The sequence below is a fragment of the Rattus norvegicus genome, chromosome 20 (genome assembly GCF_036323735.1).
Source record: "Rattus norvegicus strain BN/NHsdMcwi chromosome 20, GRCr8, whole genome shotgun sequence".
NCBI classification, from domain to species: domain Eukaryota; kingdom Metazoa; phylum Chordata; class Mammalia; order Rodentia; family Muridae; genus Rattus; species Rattus norvegicus.
Genome location: NC_086038.1, coordinates 38,104,804 through 38,119,687, shown reverse-complemented (window position 1 = coordinate 38,119,687; position 14,884 = coordinate 38,104,804).

Sequence of the window (14,884 nt, the reverse complement as noted above, 5' to 3'; positions counted from 1 at the left end):
GGTTTTTGTGTATGCTTGTGTGTGTGTATGTGTTAGTGTGTGTGTTTGTTTGTGTGTGTGTATGTGAGTGTTATTTGTATTCATGTTATATGTGTGTGTGTTTGCATGTTCGTGTGTGAGTGCCTGTGTGTGTGTGCTTGTGTTGTGTGTGTTATTTGTATTTGTGTTATTTGTGTGTATGTGTGTATGTTTGTTTGTGTCTGTGTGTGTGCTTTGTTGTGTGTGTGGTATTTCTAATTGTGTTATTTGTATGGGTATGTGTGTGTGTGTGTGTGTGTGTGTCTGTGTGTCTGTGTGTGTTTGTGCCTGTTTTTGCATGGACCATGTTAATTGTGAGAATTCCTGAAAATCTGGCTCAACTGTTCTGACAGGAAATGCATGAATGTGCGTTCGCCAATCTCTACATGAACTATTGTGGTTTTTGGGCTATTTGCCTATGTAAAAGACTTTCTTTCTGCATGTGCTATATTCTTCCCTCGGTTTAATAGAGTTCTGTTGCTCCCAACTACCACCTAGCCCTACAAGCAGGAAGGAAGTGCCATGACTTGCATGACCCCTGGAAGTGATGTCCTTGGGTCTCAGAACATGTGGTTGGGATCCTCAGTTGGGTGTCTTCTCTTTCCAACCTGTGTGGATCCAGATGGGATGAGATCAGCACGGATTCAACTTGGCTAGTGATACCACCTAAGGCACAGTCCGCTCTGCCTTCCTCTTCTGAAGCCTGCTTACCACCTCCACGATTTCCTGGATACTCTGTCCAAAGCCAGGAAGGACCTATGGTGCTCCCTCCTTGGACGATTTGTCTGCTGGATTCTTGATTCCTAGGACGTTTTTTGTGCTTCCTTGTTCTGTGTCCAGAATGGCATGCAAGGGACTGCGAGACTTTGGGGGATACTTTGCTGAGTCTGATAGGTTTCTTGAGGTCTTGTTCCGGGTCTCCTATTCTCAGGTGGGAGGCGTGGCAGGTGTAAAGCATCGTGGCATGACCTTGATTCAAGGTTCTGCAGTACGACTGTAGCCCACCGCACCTTTCGAGTGGGAAGAGCTCCGGGAGCAGAGGCAGAGGTATTTAAGGGCAGGGGACCCAGCCCTACGGCTGGCATTTGCTGAAGCTTGAGCTTGCTCTGGAGCGGTCCTGACTATAGTCTCCAGCTTGAGGACTCCTGGCATCGAATCCTTAGGAGCATGGAAGCTGGAAGCAATGTGGATAGCAGCTGTGTGCTGCGGGAATCCCGGCGCAAGAAGACGGTTTGGCAGGCCTGGCAAAAGAAGGCCCTGCTATCAGCTTTCAGCAAGAACCAATACCCGAGCTTCTGGAACAGGCAGGAACTGGCCTGGCAAATACAGCTCCCTGCGTCCCGCATCCGAGTGTGGTTTCAGAACCAAAGAAGTCGCACTGGAGTGGTGATGCACGGCCCAAAGCGGTCCAGCAGAGGCTCCATTCCGCTAGCCTCCCAAAGCTCGAGGAAGGGTTTGGCTCCAGGTCACAAGGTAGCTGCATGCCCTCGGACAGCAGAAGCCCTCGCACTCGACTCACCTTGCAACAGCGCAGTATCCTAGTGCAACCCTTTGAGAGGAATCCGTTGCCAGGCTTTGCTACCAGGGAGCAGCTGGGCCAGAGGACAGGTTTGTCTGAGGACATGATCCACATATGATTTCAGAACAGAAGAGCGCGGCAAGCCCGCGCTCCAGATCAAGATGTGCCTGCTTCACAAGTGCAGGATGTGGCAACTGGAGGTCTCAGTGGCAGGGAAAAGCAGCACAGGACAACCTGTTATCGATGGCTGCTGCAGGAGGTGTGGGCATGGAGAACTCGAGCTCCAGCGACCAGCCCCACCTCCACGAAGAGTCCCTGCATCCCCAAGTGGCACTGCCCGAAGGACGAGGCCAATCACAGACAGCCACTCAGGCATACGAGCCAGGAACTCTGGAACTCCTCCTTGATGAACTGCTGGAAGAAGACCAAGTGGAGGGTGACAGGCCATTCCCTGTGGATCTGGATGGAAATCCTGGTGGCAAGGAGCACGGGGTTGTCCAGGAAACCATCTTGCAACTGGCTGCCACGGACTGTGTTTCCAAGGAATCCTCAAGTTATAGCGACCCAACCAATTTCTCCAGAGAGTCTCAGCTACCACAATGGGCACAGCCTGAAGGACAAGGCCAAGAACAGGCTCTCACTCAGGGATGCAACAGGGGCCCTCTGGAACTCTTCCTGGATCAACTGCTGATGGAAGTTCGAGTGGAGACGCTCTCCCCAGGCCCTGTACATCTGGAAGGTGCAGTTCAGCAAATGGATGCAACACCTGAGCTGCCTCTCTCACAAGAAGAATATGAGGCTCTGCTGGATATTCTCTGAGTCCCAGCCTGGAAGCTCCTATCCAGAAGACACCCGCAATCAACACTTGAGAATGTAGACAGCCCAAAAAGTATATGCATCAAAACCCCTATTACAGTGGGTGCTTTCGATGGAAGGCATCTTGCTTACTAGAAGGAGGAAATTCACGTGGGTTTTCCATGTGCAGTGCCTACATGAGGACCCTGGGATGAGGAAACGGGCTCTGAGCATGGGATTCTGCTGAAGGAGCACAGGGCAAGATCACCAGGGACTCCTCAAACATCAAGGAGGCCTAATGAAAAGCCCAACTGACAGAACACACCATTGAACTGGCTCCAGCAGACTCCAGGAAATCTCATGGGTCACCAGGTATAGGCTACACATCTCAGGACACTGAACCAGGAAGGAGTTATGAAGACTTCTTCCTTGGGACTAAGAACTGCTGCACTTCTTACCAATGCCTTATGCTTAGCTGTGAGTTGACTAACAAACCACCCATTCTATATGTACTCCTAGCACATTTGTTTAGTTTACTTTTGTTTTGTTTTGTCTTGCTTTGTTCTACTTCCCATTGCATTCAATAAAGGTTTGCATTGTTTGTTTGTTTGCTTGCTTGCTTGTTTGCTTGTGTGTTTGTATGTGTGGTTGAATTGGCTGTTTGCTTTAGGCATGAGCTTTCCAATTCAAAGGGTGGTAAGACTTGGGAAGGCAGTGAGGCAGGATGAGAGGTCTGAAAGGGAAATAACAAGGAAAGCTGATCAGTGTTCAATGCAGACATGGCACTGTTTGCTAAAGCAAACAAGCAGGGAAAATGTCAACCTAAAGAAGAGTGTGTGTAAGGCCACAAAACTGTAAATGAACATCATCTTGGAAATGGAGTGCAACCAAAGTATCGTGAACAATTCATTCCAGGATTGACACTGATTCAATCAGACAAGCCGAATACCTTCCTCCTCCCACAGTGAGGTGTATCCCACACTCTCAGGTATCCGTCTTTTATCCTTGAGTTTCCCAAGCCTAGCAAGGCCCTGCATTCCCTAATGTGAGGTCCCTCCAAACCCACCTGAAGACTGCAATTGCCTAGAGGTAGGCAGTTGTCCTTGGGTGCATGCAGCCACATTGCCTCAAGGAGCATAGGGCTTATACAGGTCTTTCAGCACAGGTTTTGGGTCTTTTGTTCCACATTCACAAGTCAGACTTGCTGGCCCGGTTTTTGTGTATGCTCGTGTGTGTGTGTGTGTGTGTGTGTGTGTGTGTGTGTGAGTGTGTGTGTGTATGTGTGTGTTATTTGTATTTGTGTTATTTGTGTGTGTTTGCATGTGCGTGTGTGAGTGTCTGTGTGTGTGCTTGTTTGTGTGTGTGTTATTTGTATTTGTGTTTTCTCTGTGTGTGTATGTGTGTGTGTTTGTGTGTGCCTGTGTGTGTGCTTTGTTGTGTGTGTGTGCTATTTCTATTTGTGTTATTTGTGTGTATATGTGTGTCTCTTTGTGTGTGTGTGTGTGTGTGTGTGTTTGTGTTTGCGCCTGTGTTTCATGGAACATGTTAATTGTGAGAATTCCCGAAAATCTGGCCCAACTGGTCTGACAGTAAATACATGAATACGCATTCCCGTATCTCTACATGAACTATTGTGGTTTTCGTCCTATTTGCCTGTGTAAAAGACTTTCTTTCTGCATGTGCTATTCTCTTCTCTCGGTTCAATATTGTTCTGTTGCTCCCAACTACCACCTAGCCCTACAAGCAGGAAGGAAGTGCCATGACTTGCATGACCCCTGGAAGTGATGTCCTTGGGTCTCAGAACATGTGGTTGGGATCCTCAGTTGGGTGTCTTCTCTTTCCAACCTGTGTGGATCCAGATGGGATGAGATCAGCACGGATTCAACTTGGCTAGTGATACCACCTAAGGCACAGTCCACTCTGCCTTCCTCTTCTGAAGCCGGCTTACCACCTCCACGATTTCCTGGATACTCTGCCCAAAGCCAGGAAGGACCTATGGTGCTCCCTCCTTGGACGATCTGTCTGCTGGATTCTTGATTCCTAGGACATTTATTGTGCTTCCTTGTTCTGTGTCCAGAATGGCATGCAAGGGACTGCGAGACTTTGGGAGAGACTTTGCTGAGTCTGATAGGTTTCTTGAGGTCTTGTTCCGGGTCTCCCGTTCTCAGGTGGGAGGCTTGGCAGGTGTAGAGCTTCCTGGCATGACCTTGATTCAAGGAGGACGACTGTAGCCCACGGCTCCTTTCGAGTGGGCGGAGCTCCGGGAGCAGAGAGAGAGGTACTTAAGGGCAGGGGTCCCAGCCCTACGGCTGGCATTTGCTGAAGCTTGCGCTTGCTCTGGAGCGGTCCTGACTATATTCTCCAACTTGAGGACTCCTGGCATCGAATCCTTAGGAGCATGGAAGCTGGAAGCAATGTGGATAGCAGCTGTGTGCTGCGGGAATCCCGGCGCAGGAAGACGGTTTAGCAGGGCTGGCAAAAGAAGGCCCTGCTATCAGCTTTCAGCAAGAACAAATACCCGAGCTTCTGGGACAGGCAGGAACTGGCCAGGGAAATACAGCTCCCTGCGTCCCGCATCCGAGTGTGGTTTCAGAACCAAAGAAGTCGCACTGGAGAGGTGAGGCACGGCCCAAAGCGGTCCAGCAGAGGCTCCATTCCGCTGGCCTCCCAAGAGCTCGAGGAAGGGTTTGGCTCCAGGTCACAAGGTAGCAGCATGCCCTCAGACAGCAGAAGGCCTCGCACTCGACTCAACTTGCAACAGCGCAGGATCCTAGTACAAGCCTTTGAGAGGAACCCGTTGCCAGGCTTTGCTACCAGGGAGCAGCTGGGCCAAAGGACAGGTTTGAATGAGGACACGATCCACATATGGTTTCAGAACAGAAGAGCGCGGCAAGCCCGCGCTCCAGATCAAGAAGTGCCTGCTTCACAAGTGCAGGATGTGGCAACTGGAGGTCTCAGTGGCAAGGATGAGGCAGCACCGGACAACCTGTTATTGATGGCTGCTGCAGGAGGTGTGGGCATGGAGAACTCGAGCTCCAGCGACCAGCCCCACTTCCACGAAGAGTCCCAGCATCCCCAAGTGGCACTGCCCGAAGGACGAGGCCAATCACAGACAGCCACTCAAGCATACGAGCCAGGAACTCTGGAACTCCTCCTTGATGAACTGCTGGAAGTAGTTCAAGTGGAGGGTGGCAGGCCATTCCCTGTGGATCTTGATGGAAATTCTGGTGGCAAGGAACACGAGTTTGTCCAGGAAACAATCTTGCAACTGGCTGCCACGGACTGTGTTTCCAAGGAATCCTCGAGTTATAGTGACCCAACCAATTTCTCCAGAGAGCCTCAGCTACCACAATGGGCACAGCCTGAAGGACAAGGCCAAGAACAGGCTCTCACTCAGGGATGCAACACGGGCACCCTGGAATTCTTCCTGGATCAACTGCTGATGGAAGTTCGAGTGGAGACGCACTCCCCAGGCCCTGTACATCTGGAAGGTGCAGGGCAGCAAATGGATGCAACACCTGAGCTGCCTCTCTCTCAAGAAGAATATGAGGCTCTGCTGGATATTCTCTGAGTCCCAGCCTGGAAGCTCCTATCCAGAAGACACCTGCAATCCACATTTGAGAATGTTGACAGCCCAAAAAGTATATGCATCAAAAACCCTATGACAGTGGCTGATTTCAATGCAAAGCATCTTGCTTACTAGAAGGAGGAAATGCACGGGGGTTTTCCATGTGGAGTGCCTACCTGAGGGCCCTGAGACGAGGAAATGGGCTCTCAGAATGGGTTTCTGCTGAAGGGGCAGAGGGCAGATCACCAGGGACTCCTAAAACAACAAGGAGGCCTAATGAAAAGCCCAACTGACAGAACACAACATTGGACTGGCTCCATCAGATTCCAGGAAATCTCATGGGTCACCAGGTATAGGCTACACATCTCAGGACACTAAACCAGGAAGGAGTTATGAACACTTCTTCCTTGGGACTAAGAACTGTTGCTCTTCTTACCAATGCCTTATGCTTAGCTGTGAGATGACTAACAATCCACCAATTCTATATGTACTCCTGGCACATTTGTTTAGTTTACTTTTGTTTTGTTTTGTCTTGCTCTGTTCTACTTACCATTGTATTCAATAAAGATTTGCATTGTTGGTTTGTTTGCTTGCTTGCTTGTTTGCTTGTGTGTTTGTATGGGTGGTTGAAAGGCTGTTTGGTTTAGGCATGAGCTTTCCAATTGAAAGGGTGGTAAGACTTTGGAAGGCAGTGAGGCAGGATGAGAGGTCTGAAAGGGAAATAACAAGGAAAGCTGATCAGTGTTCGATGCCGACATGGCAGTGTTTGCTAAAGCAAACAAGCGGGGAAATTGTCAACTTAAAGAAGAATGTGTTAAGGCCACAAAACTGTAAATAAACATCATCCTGGAAATGGAGTGCAACCAAAGTATCGTGAACAATTCATTCCAGGATTGACACTGATTCAATCAGACAAGCCGAATACCTTCCTCCTCCCACAGTGCGGTGTTTCCCACAATCTCCCGTATCCGTCTTTTAACCTTGAGTTTCCCAAGCCTAGCACGGCCCTGCATTCCCTAATGTGAGGTCCCTCTGCACCCACCTGAAGACTGCAATTGCCTAGAGGTAGGCAGTTGGCCTTGGGTGCATGCAGCCACGTTTCCTCAAGGAGCATAGGGCTTATACAATTCTTTCAACACAGGTTTTCGGTCTTTTGTTCCACATTCACAGGTCAGACTTGCTGGCCGGGTTTTTGTGTATGCTTGTGTGTGTGTATGTGTTAGTGTGTGTGTTTGTTTGTGTGTGTGTATGTGAGTGTTATTTGTATTCATGTTATATGTGTGTGTGTTTGCATGTTCGTGTGTGAGTGCCTGTGTGTGTGTGCTTGTGTTGTGTGTGTTATTTGTATTTGTGTTATTTGTGTGTATGTGTGTATGTTTGTTTGTGTCTGTGTGTGTGCTTTGTTGTGTGTGTGGTATTTCTAATTGTGTTATTTGTATGGGTATGTGTGTGTGTGTGTGTGTGTGTGTGTCTGTGTGTCTGTGTGTGTTTGTGCCTGTTTTTGCATGGACCATGTTAATTGTGAGAATTCCTGAAAATCTGGCTCAACTGTTCTGACAGGAAATGCATGAATGTGCGTTCGCCAATCTCTACATGAACTATTGTGGTTTTTGGGCTATTTGCCTATGTAAAAGACTTTCTTTCTGCATGTGCTATATTCTTCCCTCGGTTTAATAGAGTTCTGTTGCTCCCAACTACCACCTAGCCCTACAAGCAGGAAGGAAGTGCCATGACTTGCATGACCCCTGGAAGTGATGTCCTTGGGTCTCAGAACATGTGGTTGGGATCCTCAGTTGGGTGTCTTCTCTTTCCAACCTGTGTGGATCCAGATGGGATGAGATCAGCACGGATTCAACTTGGCTAGTGATACCACCTAAGGCACAGTCCGCTCTGCCTTCCTCTTCTGAAGCCTGCTTACCACCTCCACGATTTCCTGGATACTCTGTCCAAAGCCAGGAAGGACCTATGGTGCTCCCTCCTTGGACGATTTGTCTGCTGGATTCTTGATTCCTAGGACGTTTTTTGTGCTTCCTTGTTCTGTGTCCAGAATGGCATGCAAGGGACTGCGAGACTTTGGGGGATACTTTGCTGAGTCTGATAGGTTTCTTGAGGTCTTGTTCCGGGTCTCCTATTCTCAGGTGGGAGGCGTGGCAGGTGTAAAGCATCGTGGCATGACCTTGATTCAAGGTTCTGCAGTACGACTGTAGCCCACCGCACCTTTCGAGTGGGAAGAGCTCCGGGAGCAGAGGCAGAGGTATTTAAGGGCAGGGGACCCAGCCCTACGGCTGGCATTTGCTGAAGCTTGAGCTTGCTCTGGAGCGGTCCTGACTATAGTCTCCAGCTTGAGGACTCCTGGCATCGAATCCTTAGGAGCATGGAAGCTGGAAGCAATGTGGATAGCAGCTGTGTGCTGCGGGAATCCCGGCGCAAGAAGACGGTTTGGCAGGCCTGGCAAAAGAAGGCCCTGCTATCAGCTTTCAGCAAGAACCAATACCCGAGCTTCTGGAACAGGCAGGAACTGGCCTGACAAATACAGCTCCCTGCGTCCCGCATCCGAGTGTGGTTTCAGAACCAAAGAAGTCGCACTGGAGTGGTGATGCACGGCCCAAAGCGGTCCAGCAGAGGCTCCATTCCGCTAGCCTCCCAAAGCTCGAGGAAGGGTTTGGCTCCAGGTCACAAGGTAGCTGCATGCCCTCGGACAGCAGAAGCCCTCACACTCGACTCACCTTGCAACAGCGCAGTATCCTAGTGCAACCCTTTGAGAGGAATCCGTTGCCAGGCTTTGCTACCAGGGAGCAGCTGGGCCAGAGGACAGGTTTGTCTGAGGACATGATCCACATATGATTTCAGAACAGAAGAGCGCGGCAAGCCCGCGCTCCAGATCAAGATGTGCCTGCTTCACAAGTGCAGGATGTGGCAACTGGAGGTCTCAGTGGCAGGGATAAGCAGCACAGGACAACCTGTTATCGATGGCTGCTGCAGGAGGTGTGGGCATGGAGAACTCGAGCTCCAGCGACCAGCCCCACCTCCACGAAGAGTCCCTGCATCCCCAAGTGGCACTGCCCGAAGGACGAGGCCAATCACAGACAGCCACTCAAGCATACGAGCCAGGAACTCTGGAACTCCTCCTTGATGAACTGCTGGAAGAAGACCAAGTGGAGGGTGACAGGCCATTCCCTGTGGATCTGGATGGAAATCCTGGTGGCAAGGAGCACGGGGTTGTCCAGGAAACCATCTTGCAACTGGCTGCCACGGACTGTGTTTCCAAGGAATCCTCAAGTTATAGCGACCCAACCAATTTCTCCAGAGAGTCTCAGCTACCACAATGGGCACAGCCTGAAGGACAAGGCCAAGAACAGGCTCTCACTCAGGGATGCAACAGGGGCCCTCTGGAACTCTTCCTGGATCAACTGCTGATGGAAGTTCGAGTGGAGACGCTCTCCCCAGGCCCTGTACATCTGGAAGGTGCAGTTCAGCAAATGGATGCAACACCTGAGCTGCCTCTCTCACAAGAAGAATATGAGGCTCTGCTGGATATTCTCTGAGTCCCAGCCTGGAAGCTCCTATCCAGAAGACACCCGCAATCAACACTTGAGAATGTAGACAGCCCAAAAAGTATATGCATCAAAACCCCTATTACAGTGGGTGCTTTCGATGGAAGGCATCTTGCTTACTAGAAGGAGGAAATTCACGTGGGTTTTCCATGTGCAGTGCCTACATGAGGACCCTGGGATGAGGAAACGGGCTCTGAGCATGGGATTCTGCTGAAGGAGCACAGGGCAAGATCACCAGGGACTCCTCAAACATCAAGGAGGCCTAATGAAAAGCCCAACTGACAGAACACACCATTGAACTGGCTCCAGCAGACTCCAGGAAATCTCATGGGTCACCAGGTATAGGCTACACATCTCAGGACACTGAACCAGGAAGGAGTTATGAAGACTTCTTCCTTGGGACTAAGAACTGCTGCACTTCTTACCAATGCCTTATGCTTAGCTGTGAGTTGACTAACAAACCACCCATTCTATATGTACTCCTAGCACATTTGTTTAGTTTACTTTTGTTTTGTTTTGTCTTGCTTTGTTCTACTTCCCATTGCATTCAATAAAGGTTTGCATTGTTTGTTTGTTTGCTTGCTTGCTTGTTTGCTTGTGTGTTTGTATGTGTGGTTGAATTGGCTGTTTGCTTTAGGCATGAGCTTTCCAATTCAAAGGGTGGTAAGACTTGGGAAGGCAGTGAGGCAGGATGAGAGGTCTGAAAGGGAAATAACAAGGAAAGCTGATCAGTGTTCAATGCAGACATGGCACTGTTTGCTAAAGCAAACAAGCAGGGAAAATGTCAACCTAAAGAAGAGTGTGTGTAAGGCCACAAAACTGTAAATGAACATCATCTTGGAAATGGAGTGCAACCAAAGTATCGTGAACAATTCATTCCAGGATTGACACTGATTCAATCAGACAAGCCGAATACCTTCCTCCTCCCACAGTGAGGTGTATCCCACACTCTCAGGTATCCGTCTTTTATCCTTGAGTTTCCCAAGCCTAGCAAGGCCCTGCATTCCCTAATGTGAGGTCCCTCCAAACCCACCTGAAGACTGCAATTGCCTAGAGGTAGGCAGTTGTCCTTGGGTGCATGCAGCCACATTGCCTCAAGGAGCATAGGGCTTATACAGGTCTTTCAGCACAGGTTTTGGGTCTTTTGTTCCACATTCACAAGTCAGACTTGCTGGCCCGGTTTTTGTGTATGCTCGTGTGTGTGTGTGTGTGTGTGTGTGTGTGTGTGTGTGTGTGAGTGTGTGTGTGTATGTGTGTGTTATTTGTATTTGTGTTATTTGTGTGTGTTTGCATGTGCGTGTGTGAGTGTCTGTGTGTGTGCTTGTTTGTGTGTGTGTTATTTGTATTTGTGTTTTCTCTGTGTGTGTATGTGTGTGTGTTTGTGTGTGCCTGTGTGTGTGCTTTGTTGTGTGTGTGTGCTATTTCTATTTGTGTTATTTGTGTGTATATGTGTGTCTCTTTGTGTGTGTGTGTGTGTGTGTGTTTGTGTTTGCGCCTGTGTTTCATGGAACATGTTAATTGTGAGAATTCCCGAAAATCTGGCCCAACTGGTCTGACAGTAAATACATGAATACGCATTCCCGTATCTCTACATGAACTATTGTGGTTTTCGTCCTATTTGCCTGTGTAAAAGACTTTCTTTCTGCATGTGCTATTCTCTTCTCTCGGTTCAATATTGTTCTGTTGCTCCCAACTACCACCTAGCCCTACAAGCAGGAAGGAAGTGCCATGACTTGCATGACCCCTGGAAGTGATGTCCTTGGGTCTCAGAACATGTGGTTGGGATCCTCAGTTGGGTGTCTTCTCTTTCCAACCTGTGTGGATCCAGATGGGATGAGATCAGCACGGATTCAACTTGGCTAGTGATACCACCTAAGGCACAGTCCACTCTGCCTTCCTCTTCTGAAGCCGGCTTACCACCTCCACGATTTCCTGGATACTCTGCCCAAAGCCAGGAAGGACCTATGGTGCTCCCTCCTTGGACGATCTGTCTGCTGGATTCTTGATTCCTAGGACATTTATTGTGCTTCCTTGTTCTGTGTCCAGAATGGCATGCAAGGGACTGCGAGACTTTGGGAGAGACTTTGCTGAGTCTGATAGGTTTCTTGAGGTCTTGTTCCGGGTCTCCCGTTCTCAGGTGGGAGGCTTGGCAGGTGTAGAGCTTCCTGGCATGACCTTGATTCAAGGAGGACGACTGTAGCCCACGGCTCCTTTCGAGTGGGCGGAGCTCCGGGAGCAGAGAGAGAGGTACTTAAGGGCAGGGGTCCCAGCCCTACGGCTGGCATTTGCTGAAGCTTGCGCTTGCTCTGGAGCGGTCCTGACTATATTCTCCAACTTGAGGACTCCTGGCATCGAATCCTTAGGAGCATGGAAGCTGGAAGCAATGTGGATAGCAGCTGTGTGCTGCGGGAATCCCGGCGCAGGAAGACGGTTTAGCAGGGCTGGCAAAAGAAGGCCCTGCTATCAGCTTTCAGCAAGAACAAATACCCGAGCTTCTGGGACAGGCAGGAACTGGCCAGGGAAATACAGCTCCCTGCGTCCCGCATCCGAGTGTGGTTTCAGAACCAAAGAAGTCGCACTGGAGAGGTGAGGCACGGCCCAAAGCGGTCCAGCAGAGGCTCCATTCCGCTGGCCTCCCAAGAGCTCGAGGAAGGGTTTGGCTCCAGGTCACAAGGTAGCAGCATGCCCTCAGACAGCAGAAGGCCTCGCACTCGACTCAACTTGCAACAGCGCAGGATCCTAGTACAAGCCTTTGAGAGGAACCCGTTGCCAGGCTTTGCTACCAGGGAGCAGCTGGGCCAAAGGACAGGTTTGAATGAGGACACGATCCACATATGGTTTCAGAACAGAAGAGCGCGGCAAGCCCGCGCTCCAGATCAAGAAGTGCCTGCTTCACAAGTGCAGGATGTGGCAACTGGAGGTCTCAGTGGCAAGGATGAGGCAGCACCGGACAACCTGTTATTGATGGCTGCTGCAGGAGGTGTGGGCATGGAGAACTCGAGCTCCAGCGACCAGCCCCACTTCCACGAAGAGTCCCAGCATCCCCAAGTGGCACTGCCCGAAGGACGAGGCCAATCACAGACAGCCACTCAAGCATACGAGCCAGGAACTCTGGAACTCCTCCTTGATGAACTGCTGGAAGTAGTTCAAGTGGAGGGTGGCAGGCCATTCCCTGTGGATCTTGATGGAAATTCTGGTGGCAAGGAACACGAGTTTGTCCAGGAAACAATCTTGCAACTGGCTGCCACGGACTGTGTTTCCAAGGAATCCTCGAGTTATAGTGACCCAACCAATTTCTCCAGAGAGCCTCAGCTACCACAATGGGCACAGCCTGAAGGACAAGGCCAAGAACAGGCTCTCACTCAGGGATGCAACACGGGCACCCTGGAATTCTTCCTGGATCAACTGCTGATGGAAGTTCGAGTGGAGACGCACTCCCCAGGCCCTGTACATCTGGAAGGTGCAGGGCAGCAAATGGATGCAACACCTGAGCTGCCTCTCTCTCAAGAAGAATATGAGGCTCTGCTGGATATTCTCTGAGTCCCAGCCTGGAAGCTCCTATCCAGAAGACACCTGCAATCCACATTTGAGAATGTTGACAGCCCAAAAAGTATATGCATCAAAAACCCTATGACAGTGGCTGATTTCAATGCAAAGCATCTTGCTTACTAGAAGGAGGAAATGCACGGGGGTTTTCCATGTGGAGTGCCTACCTGAGGGCCCTGAGACGAGGAAATGGGCTCTCAGAATGGGTTTCTGCTGAAGGGGCAGAGGGCAGATCACCAGGGACTCCTAAAACAACAAGGAGGCCTAATGAAAAGCCCAACTGACAGAACACAACATTGGACTGGCTCCATCAGATTCCAGGAAATCTCATGGGTCACCAGGTATAGGCTACACATCTCAGGACACTAAACCAGGAAGGAGTTATGAACACTTCTTCCTTGGGACTAAGAACTGTTGCTCTTCTTACCAATGCCTTATGCTTAGCTGTGAGATGACTAACAATCCACCAATTCTATATGTACTCCTGGCACATTTGTTTAGTTTACTTTTGTTTTGTTTTGTCTTGCTCTGTTCTACTTACCATTGTATTCAATAAAGATTTGCATTGTTGGTTTGTTTGCTTGCTTGCTTGTTTGCTTGTGTGTTTGTATGGGTGGTTGAAAGGCTGTTTGGTTTAGGCATGAGCTTTCCAATTGAAAGGGTGGTAAGACTTTGGAAGGCAGTGAGGCAGGATGAGAGGTCTGAAAGGGAAATAACAAGGAAAGCTGATCAGTGTTCGATGCCGACATGGCAGTGTTTGCTAAAGCAAACAAGCGGGGAAATTGTCAACTTAAAGAAGAATGTGTTAAGGCCACAAAACTGTAAATAAACATCATCCTGGAAATGGAGTGCAACCAAAGTATCGTGAACAATTCATTCCAGGATTGACACTGATTCAATCAGACAAGCCGAATACCTTCCTCCTCCCACAGTGCGGTGTTTCCCACAATCTCCCGTATCCGTCTTTTAACCTTGAGTTTCCCAAGCCTAGCACGGCCCTGCATTCCCTAATGTGAGGTCCCTCTGCACCCACCTGAAGACTGCAATTGCCTAGAGGTAGGCAGTTGGCCTTGGGTGCATGCAGCCACGTTTCCTCAAGGAGCATAGGGCTTATACAATTCTTTCAACACAGGTTTTCGGTCTTTTGTTCCACATTCACAGGTCAGACTTGCTGGCCGGGTTTTTGTGTATGCTTGTGTGTGTGTATGTGTTAGTGTGTGTGTTTGTTTGTGTGTGTGTATGTGAGTGTTATTTGTATTCATGTTATATGTGTGTGTGTTTGCATGTTCGTGTGTGAGTGCCTGTGTGTGTGTGCTTGTGTTGTGTGTGTTATTTGTATTTGTGTTATTTGTGTGTATGTGTGTATGTTTGTTTGTGTCTGTGTGTGTGCTTTGTTGTGTGTGTGGTATTTCTAATTGTGTTATTTGTATGGGTATGTGTGTGTGTGTGTGTGTGTGTGTGTCTGTGTGTCTGTGTGTGTTTGTGCCTGTTTTTGCATGGACCATGTTAATTGTGAGAATTCCTGAAAATCTGGCTCAACTGTTCTGACAGGAAATGCATGAATGTGCGTTCGCCAATCTCTACATGAACTATTGTGGTTTTTGGGCTATTTGCCTATGTAAAAGACTTTCTTTCTGCATGTGCTATATTCTTCCCTCGGTTTAATAGAGTTCTGTTGCTCCCAACTACCACCTAGCCCTACAAGCAGGAAGGAAGTGCCATGACTTGCATGACCCCTGGAAGTGATGTCCTTGGGTCTCAGAACATGTGGTTGGGATCCTCAGTTGGGTGTCTTCTCTTTCCAACCTGTGTGGATCCAGATGGGATGAGATCAGCACGGATTCAACTTGGCTAGTGATACCACCTAAGGCACAGTCCGCTCTG